General features: G+C 37.7%; 1 pseudogene; it reads left to right on the forward strand.

Moving 5' to 3' along the window:
* The first annotated feature begins 4,032 nt into the window (after positions 1–4,032).
* On the forward strand, positions 4,033–4,886 carry LOC118709954 (annotated as a pseudogene).
* Positions 4,887–9,969: the final 5,083 nt, after the last annotated feature.

A 9,969-nucleotide genomic window follows, 5' to 3' on the forward strand; every position in this document is an offset into this window, starting at 1 on the left:
CCTCTTAGCATCATTCTTAAGTGGATACTTTCTAACTCAACATGCATTTAACAAATAAATAAATGCTTGGAGTGTTTGGACAAGGCAGTGCACCTGGAAGTAGCAAAAGGGGTATTTTGCAGGTAATACTCATCACTTGAAAATAGCTTGGATTTGGGAAAGTGATAGAGAACAAGGTGTCAAAAATGACTTCCAGACTTCTTATTCAGAAGGTGAGAGAAGGGAAAGATTTGGATGAATTATCAGAAATTCAGGTTTGAATATATTAAATATGAAATGCCTGTGAAACATATATATATATATAAAGAAATCTAGGAAAAGGCCCTAACGGCAGTGATGGTCCTAAAAGAGCACTGGGATTAAAGGAAAGGACTTTAATGAAGGTCCTAGCTCTGCTCCAGCAAGTATAAACATGTGAAGCAGATAAATATCTTTATTTTATAGATGAGGAAACCAAAACTCAGAAAGAGTAAGTCCTTGGCCTCCTCTCCTTCTATGGTTTTCCATCTTTAAGAGGAAGCCTACAGCCATGACCTTATCTGGAAGGGCATGAAGAGTTAATGCAGAGAAGACTCTCTTGAGATTCATGGTTAATTAGGAGTAGAAATCATGGTTTTGGAATGTTATGGGCTTCCAATGAATATTAATAGATTGGGCTATAATGCTAACATTTTATTACTAGGTTTTAAATTGGTAGGAAAAAGAAGAGATCCTAGTCAGTTGGGAGAAAATATCTCCCTGCCTGCTCACCTGGGTTTGGAACCATCTAATTCCCCCATAGAACTGAGCCCCTGCTTCACCCTAGAACTTAAAGAGGGACAAAGGTCACAGAAAGATGAAGGAATAGCTCCTCCTATTTATATCTCCCTTGGGCCGAATTTCTTAATCTCTCTCTACAATGATATACTAAAAATCTATGTGTGATGAGCTTTTTTTTTGACCACTGCAATGCCAAGTAGGGAAATGAGCTGCCAATGGCAATGGGATGGTTCCGGTTACTATAGAGATAAGAAAAGGGGACAGAAAGCAGCTGCCCTTACCAGGAGTCTAAGAAGGATTCATAGAGGATTAGGCTAATAAACTCTGTTAAATATTGACTTCATAAAATTCTAACATTTGTTAAACTCCCACATTGGGACAAAGAGCACAAAAATGTCTGAAAATGCTCCCCAGTCTTACTATCTGTTTGGGCCGGGGGGAAGATGCAGTCTTGGATAGTGTGTCTATGCTGTGACACAAGTTTTGTTGTGTTGTGTTTTCTTTGCTTATGTATTTTTTTTATATCTGTTTCATGCAGAGAATTTCCAACTATAACAATAGAAAATGAAAACATAATTCAAATCATCCCAATATTTTCTAAAATTGAGTGCTGTTTTCATATTAAAACAGGCCCTAGACTCTTTTAGGCCCTAATCTTTTTCTGGATTCCTACCCTCAGATTCTATTCTAGACTCTATGACCAATATCTGAACAAAAATTTATGTCCCAGGTATTATATTTCTACTCTTTAATTATTGTCTCTGGTATAGTTGCATGATATCTTGAAATACCCAAATAAGGGGTCAATTGTTAGCAAATTGTTATGCCTATACTAGGGGTCACTGTAAGCAGATTTGTTGCTATAATTCTCTGTGTACATATATAGGTGTGAACATATGTCACCCCAAAGAGAGAGAAACCATTTGCTATGTTGTATATGTAAAGCGTTTAGTACAGCAGCATCTGCTATTTCTCCTACTACTATTGAAAGCCAGAGTGTTGTTCTGTGATCAGGAATTAGCTGGGCTAGTTTCATGAGATCTACCAACTCCTTGCATGGACCCAACACATGTGCAGTGGCTTGAATATTTGCTTCTTACCTTTGAATGACCCTTTGACCCCGTGGGATGATCATCTTTGCAGGTCCACATTTTTGCATTGGGTGTCCCTTGGGAACTGCCAGAGTGTCAAGGCAAAGCCCTGAGATGTATTATAACATGCCTGGGAGCCATCATTCCAAAGCAGTGCTTCTCAGACTATCTATGATGAAGGATTAGTTCTTATTCCCAATCTGCCATAGCCTGATACTTTGTAAAGTGCAATAAAAATAGCTTAAAATGTAATAAAAAAGCAATACACACAAAATTCAAATTTCATTTTTAAAAAATAATTCTTTATTGTTGAAAGTATTACATATGCCTTCTTTTCCCCCTCATTGACCCCCTCTAGTCTGCCCCTGCATGTCACCCCAGGACCTTACCACCCCATTGTCTGTGTCCATGGCTTATGCATACAAGATCCTTGGTTGATTACCCTCCCCCCCCACCTTCCCTGTGAGATCCTGCACTCTGTTCCATGCTTTGAATCTCTGGATCCACTCTGTTCATCAGTTTATTTTGTTACTTAGCTTCCACATATGTGTGACATCATGTGATACTTGACTTTCTCTGACTGACTTATTTCACTTAGCATGATACTCTCCAGGTCTTGCCATGATGTCTCAAAGGGTAAGATTTTCTTCTTTTTTACTGCTGCATTGTGTTCCATGGTATAAATGTACCACGGCTTTTTTTATCCACTCCTCTACTGATGCCAGGTCCCATTTTTCAAACTGTAGATTCAACAAACTTGTGCTTCGAAATGGCTCTCTCGATAGTTCTAAATGCTCCCTCTCAGTTCTGTATTTGTCTCATCTCTGAACAGTAACCAACAGATTGTAGATGGTAGGCCTCACTTTGTGTAGAAATGCCCATAAAGGACAATGAGAAACCCCAGGGGCCTGTCATTTCCATAGTGTTTTCCTTCTGACAAGCTCAAAGGGCTCTCATCAAAGTCCAGGCACTATGGATCAGCTTAAGGTGTTTGAACCATTGGTGTGAAGCTGGTGCATAGCTGGTGCATATCTGGTGCCTAGGGGATGACTGAGAGGCCACCAGGGAAAGCTGCTTTGTGCTGGGTGCTGGCCACTATCTTAGTTGGGAATTCATACACAGCTAAGCGGTAGGCTGTTGAGTGCGGATGCAGGTGTGGGAACAGTTTGTGAAAGGCAGGTTTATGGCAAATAAACACATTGTATGATATACTGTAATCAACTATATAAACAACTTTAAAATTGTCTATACTTCATATTTCCAGCATTTGGTTTTGTTAATCATACGTCTTCCTGACAGCAATTAAATAACCTTGAGAGAAAATGTGCACCTGCTGTCTCCCCTGGGGAAACTACATCTCTTTTGTGAATGACATAAGTTCTCCATAAAACATAACTGAAGACGGGAGAATTGAATTTGGAGATATGTCTCCTTTCTCTCTTGTTTTATCTCTCCTGGATTTGGAGTGCATGGTTTAGTATAGCTAATCTTTTTCTGGATTCCTACCCTCAGATTCTATTCAAACCAGAATATTTCCCAGAGGGACAAATTTGAGACAATAGATAAGTGAGGTTTTGATGAGTATCACAGAAGTGGGGAAGGTCCCATAGCCGCCTCAGGTGGCCTGTACTTTCACCCTCCACAGCGCTCTCCATTCTGATTTATACAGCAGATCTCATCCACTTTCATGAAAATCATAGTGGCCCTGAAAACAAAACATGACAAAATGTTTGCTTTGCAAGACAAGGCCCATTTGTTAAGACTGGTGAATCAAACGCCTGTTTTAACTGACAGATGTTGTGGGCAAGCTGCTGGTGCGGGGAGTAGCTGAGTGCACTGCTACTCCCTACCCCGGACTTGCCACGTCTCCCACGGGCAAAGTTCAGGGTGTTAGGGCACTGGGGTGTGGTCAGTGCTGACCTGGGGCAGCCAGTGGTGGCACTGGAAGGGTGAGTAGCTGCTCTGGTACAGTGCTTTGTGCATAACAACTAACCACCTGGATTCTACCATGCCAGCCTCTCCCACCCCAATGAGGCCCTGATTGTGGGGCCAGGATGTAGTCCTGACAACACTATTTTAAGAACTGAAACGCCGAGGAGCTGGAGATAATTGTGATTCGGTTGGTGAGCTGGAAACAACCATCTGGAAGAGGACTCTTATCAGTCACTTTTAGTAATGGTTCCATCCACTCTATTTGAAGAGGAAAAATTGCTTCAAAACAGCATTTTGTCACTGAGCAAACAATGCCAGAGCTGTTTGTATCTTAATAACAGGTACAAACCTGACCTTATTTGGTCTCATGAAGAGTGGGAATGTCCTAATATTTATTTTAACTCTACAAATTTTATTTCCTGACTCTACAATGTGTCAAGGATATGGTGGTAATATATGACAGATAGGGCTGTAAATGCTCCTGTTTCTATGGAGGATACAACAATTGTAAGGATAAATTCAAGCCAGGGAGGGTGCTAGATCACAGTCAGCGATGTGCATCACTATCCACTAGTCATCTGGAGCTTTCATGGGGACATGGATGTGTCTGACATTGAAGTGAATTTGAAATCGTTTTGGTTCTGGTTCAGATAGTAAGTTTTGGAGACAACTATCTTAACATTGGACCAGTTAAAGATAGACTGTTCCCATCTTCCAAGAATGCCTTCTTGCTGTTGGTAAGTGTCTGAGCTTGCTGTGGTAAGTGGGGAGGCTGGCTATACATCTAAACCATGGAGGGTGCAGTTGGAAAAGAATACTATCTCTATGGTATACTTAAAAAGAATCAGGATGTTTAAGCTTCAAGCCCCATAACTACTTCTACTACAAAAGTCAGGATGCTGGGAACTCAAGATCTGAAGTGATCCACTGATCTGGATATAGGCCTCCTCACTTCCCTCCCTGGTTACCACCCTCTGCTCTCCCATTTGAGTTTGCTTGAACTATAAATCTGACAGGAGTGGAGTGATGATTGGAGTTCAAGAGGAAAGGGACACTGACTGCTGTTTGCTGCTCTTATTTTCCTCATATAGCACTGCCATTGTAATAAACCAACTGCCTTCCACACCCAGAGATGGCTTTTCTAAGACATTTAAATCAAAGGAACTGAATGCATTACACCAAAGTCTCTGTGGACCAAATATTTGAGTTCCATTGCTATCACCCCTCTCTCTGGTTAGCAAGAGGGGGGACTGAACAATTAAGCTGAGTTCATCCATTCCCACCATTGGAAATTATCTACAATGGAAACTTCCCTCCATTCTTTGTGTTTGATAAACCTACTTGCTTATTCAATGACTACAGTTAAAGAATAAGTCAAGCTACCCTGTTACCTATGGAGGGAAGTGGGGAGAATTTGGCAAGCTCAACTATACACTACTTATTTAACATCAATTGTCACCAACCCTCTCCCCTCCTAAGTACCTCCCCACCCTCAAGAGCAGAAGAACTTGGAGGAGAAGTAAAAAGGTTTGCTATGCTGTTAATGGTTAACTCTTCAGAAGTTTCCGAAGCAAACCAAGAGCTCTGAAATTTAGTCTCTTTACAGTGATATAATTTAGAAAAATTGATGCGATTCTTTCTGCCTTTTAAAATGTAATCAAATAAATGCTTGTATGTTACAAAATTTTTATAGTCTCCCTATCATCTCTCTTTTTCCATGCAAGTTGTTGTCTTTGTTTTGTTACTGTTGAAGAAACTGGCTGTTTGTCCTGGGATTTCCAATACTTTGGATTTTGCTGACTGTGTCCCTGTGATGTTGTTTAATCGGTTTCTCTGCTACTGTAAGCTATAGTTAGTAGTTAGATCTAGAGACTTGATAAGACTCAGGTTCAATTATTTTGTCAAGAATATTTCATACGAAGTGTTTTACACTTGTATTAGGACCTACATAATGTTTGATTATCTGCCTTTGGTGATGTGAGCAGTCATTGGTGGTCATTGCTCAGATCCATTCATTCATCATGAGGTTGCAAAAAGATGATATCCTAATTCTGTCATTCTTTATTCATTTATTTGCTGGAAAATTCTATAAAGAGAAACTTTGTTTTGACTCTTTGGTTACACTGAGACCAGTTGTGTTTTGTTTTGGTTTTAACACAAGGAATTGATTCCCTGGCATTCTCTAAATGTGATTAATGGGTTTAGCTTTTGCTATCATACTGAACTTACAGATTTAAATATACTTTATATGTTTAAATTTATTGCATTTATCATCCTACTGATGCTCAAATTATCTCATTTTGGCCAGTTGGATCCACTGTAAGCCGGTACCCAAATTCTTTGGACAGACTCTAGTAGTTTTTTACAGCTTCCTTGATACCTGGTGTGACAAGATAATTGAGACTCATTTAATAAACTTCCTACCTCATATCTGGAATAAGTCGTTTCCTAAGAGGCATGGTTTTATTTGTTTGGTGGAAAGTAGTATTTCGAGACCTAATCAAGTTTCCAGGGTGCTCATTGCTCTTGGGCTAGGCATTGTTTCCAGTGGACAGAATAGGAATGTCTACTCTTTAAGCATAAAACACATTATGAATTAATGTTGCTACCTCAATTTTATTTTCAGAACACGAGATTTTTACTTAATTTTATTGATCTTACATTTGGGTCTGCTCTCACACAAGCTGAATATCTCAGTTCTCAATTATATATAGAGAGATATGTATGTGTGCATGTATACGTGTAAAAGTTTTACTTTACCCCACACTATATACACAACAGTTTCGGAACACCAATACCAACACTACCATAATATGAATACTGAATCAAATAGATGCAAACAAAAACTAGTTAGAAGATAATGGAAGAAGAGACTACATGTCTGAAAATTAAATAAAATACTTCACTGTAAATTTAACAAGAAATATTCAAAATGGATATGAAGAAAATTATAAACATTCTTGAAGATATAAAATTAGACTGAAACAATTGGAAAAATGAACCATGTTCATAGGAAAACGCAACATCATAAAGATTTTAGCTCTTTCTATGTGTATTTAATAGTTAATGCAATTCAAGAAGTCATCTTTCTTTTTATGGAGATAGATAAATTGATTATATAGTGTGGAAGAATAAATATGCAAGATAGCTAGGGAACCATTCAAAAAAGAAGAGAAATTGTATTATATTAAAACATATCATAAATGCCTATCATTATAATAGTTTGACATTAATACATGAACAGAGAAATGGAAAAAGCAAAAAATTCAGAAACAAAATTAATTGCATATAAAAATATAGTATCTGATAAAAGTAACATCCCTAAATAGTGAGGAAAAGATTGGCTTTTTAATCAGTGGTGAAAATATAACTGGGTAGACATACACAAAGGGATAAAATTGAAGCCATTCTTTATACCATATACCAGAATACATTTTAAATGGATGAAAAATTTACATGTAAAAGATAGCACAAACTATTAGGGGGGAAATCTGGGTGAATTTCTCTATAACTTGGAATGGGGATGACTTTCTTATTTACAACTTAAAATCCAAAAGTACTAAGTCAAAGGATTTTACTTGTTCAATTACATGAAAACAAGTGTTTTACATTTTATCCGTATATCAGGCCCATTTTGCAGGTGAGAAAATGGAGACTCCAAAATTAAGTATCTTGCAGAAGTCTACACAATTAGTAAATGGCAGAAATGGGGTTTGAACTCAAGGAAATTGCATTTCCTTGCAAAGAGAGCTACCTAGACTTCTGTACATTATGAGCACATTGAGAAAATGAGAAAACTTTTTCCAGATCCCACGGATAATTGGGGAATGAAATCGTATTGATACTGCAAGGTCAGTCCTATTGGTTTGATTCGGACTTTATGTTGAGTTCCAGCTGTGGGGTAGGGTACTTTTTGTTGTTGTTGTTTGTTTGTTTTGGAGGAGGGTGTTGGAGGAATTGAGCAGAAAAGAAAAAGAAGAGAAAGAACTCACAGACATGGACAAGAGTGTGGTGATTGTGGGGGGAAAAAGTATGGGTTGTGATGGGAGAGGGATTGGGGGGATAAACGGTGATGAGAAAAGTAAAATAAAATAAAGAAAAATTGGCACAGGAGTCCAGAGAGAAAAAGAGACGCATATTTTGAGGATAAACTTAATATATAGTATTAACCTTCACATGGAGATTTATAGTTTGTATCTTCGACCAGAAGCTCTGTTATATTACTGCAGCCCTACACTTCATATCTTCATGCAGTGAAACACTGTGTTAAATGCTAAGAATCCTGTTTTAGATACATGAAAGTTGAAAGAATCATCAGAATTTTTAGTTTATTCTCAACAAAGTGGCTTAGCTAAATTATTTTAGTGGAAACAGTTCAAACTGGTTATTGAATTTTTAAAGACAGAAGGTGCCAGTTGATTAAAGGTTTCACTTCTCAGCTGGTATTTGGTGTTTGTACAAACTGAGCAATTAGTTATAAATGTTATTCCTGCCCTTCCCTGGCGTTTAATTTGTTCACATTTTAATTATTCATTTCCTCCAGTACATCTCATGCTTAGCCAACAAATACTGAATTTCTCTTTCTATTTCTTCAAGAAAACATTTTAAGCCAATTATATTTTCTCTCCTCGGGAGGATGGTTATATATCTCTCCTTGTGAGAGCAATGAAATTCATTAATTTCATAAAGATGTATTAAGTGCCAACTAATGTTCCAGGTATTGTTTTAGATGTTGGAGAAACCAGGAGAAAAAGATAGACACATTTTTGCTCTCAAAAATTTACCTGCTATAGAAGGAGACAGAGGAAAGGCAATGAACAAATTCAAAGCCAGACAATATCAGAGAGTGATATGTTCTATGAATAAAACATTAAGCACAGTGATGTGATACGGACCTGGGCAGGGAAGTTCCTTAGCTTAGGTGAGCAGAGAAGTCCCTGTCTAAGGTTTGAGCCCCATGAAGACCCAGGTAGAAAGATGTCTAGGTAAAAGGAACAAGTGCAAAGGTCCTGCTGTGTATGATGAGGAGGAAGAGCATATGGAGCAGAAGGGGAGTGAACTGCACTGAACTATAACTGACCTTCATGTATTTAAGGATTTACTTGTTTTTGTTTACTCATTTACACTCTATCTTATTCCAAAAATAATTTAAGATAGATCTTTGAGTATTATTGTTCTTTTTTATTGTGACTCATATACTTTATTTTTAAAAATAAATCTTCATTGTTGGATTTATTACATATGTTCCCCTTTTTTTCCATGCATAACCCATAGACACAGACAATAGGGTGGTGAATGTTGCTGTTCTGTAACGTGCCTACAGATTTGAGAAAGAATAAAAGTGAGTCCATTAGCAGGTAAAGCCCAACAATAGATCTGAGACAGGGCTTAAAAAACATTGATGCAGGATGTTTACTTTTGTAGCGCTCACACACCTTGAAATGTCATTTAAGAAATTATTTTTAAAGAAAATTGTAGCACTGAATTTAATTTCAAATCAACAGACCCATTATATTCTCTAATTAATCATGGCACATGCTATTTACCAAACTCCTGTAAAAACAAATTTCTTTTGTACACATTGCAAAGAAATGTTACATAAAATTAAGCACCAAGTAATGACTTTAATTTGCGGTTAGTTAATAATACACAGATGATCACGCAGCTGTAAAGGAAGCCACTTGGGACATTTACAGATATGCTGGCGCAGAGAAATTGGAAGCAGGCGGACTGTGAGCTCCAGGAGGGGAACACAGAGGACTCGAGAATGAATGGACATTAGATGTTTTGACTTCCAGTAACAGGCAGAAACCTGCCGAAGGCTTTTGCGCAGAGAAGCTCATCTGAATGACTTTTAGGTTTCCTCATTGGTTTCAAAATTATGTTCTACTTCTTGCAAAGCAAAAATGTTTTGCAAAACTTAATGGAATTTTCATTGAGCATAACTTTGCTGAATGGCCTTGACTCAAAAGTTCTTTGCAACTTTTCATTGTCCCAAGTTCTATGAGCCACTTTACGTGGCTAATTTCTTGGCCCTTAGTTTATCTCAAGTTAAGAGGATCAGACTTTATATTTTTTTAAAAGGAAAATAAATAAAATAGAGTAAAGCCCTTATATTTGAAGGAGACCAGTGTTACATTTCTTTGAGATCCACAGGCTACATAAGCAATCATTTAAATAGATGTAC

This window comes from Pipistrellus kuhlii, unplaced genomic scaffold, assembly GCF_014108245.1.
Source record: "Pipistrellus kuhlii isolate mPipKuh1 unplaced genomic scaffold, mPipKuh1.p scaffold_m20_p_7, whole genome shotgun sequence".
NCBI lineage: Eukaryota > Metazoa > Chordata > Mammalia > Chiroptera > Vespertilionidae > Pipistrellus > Pipistrellus kuhlii.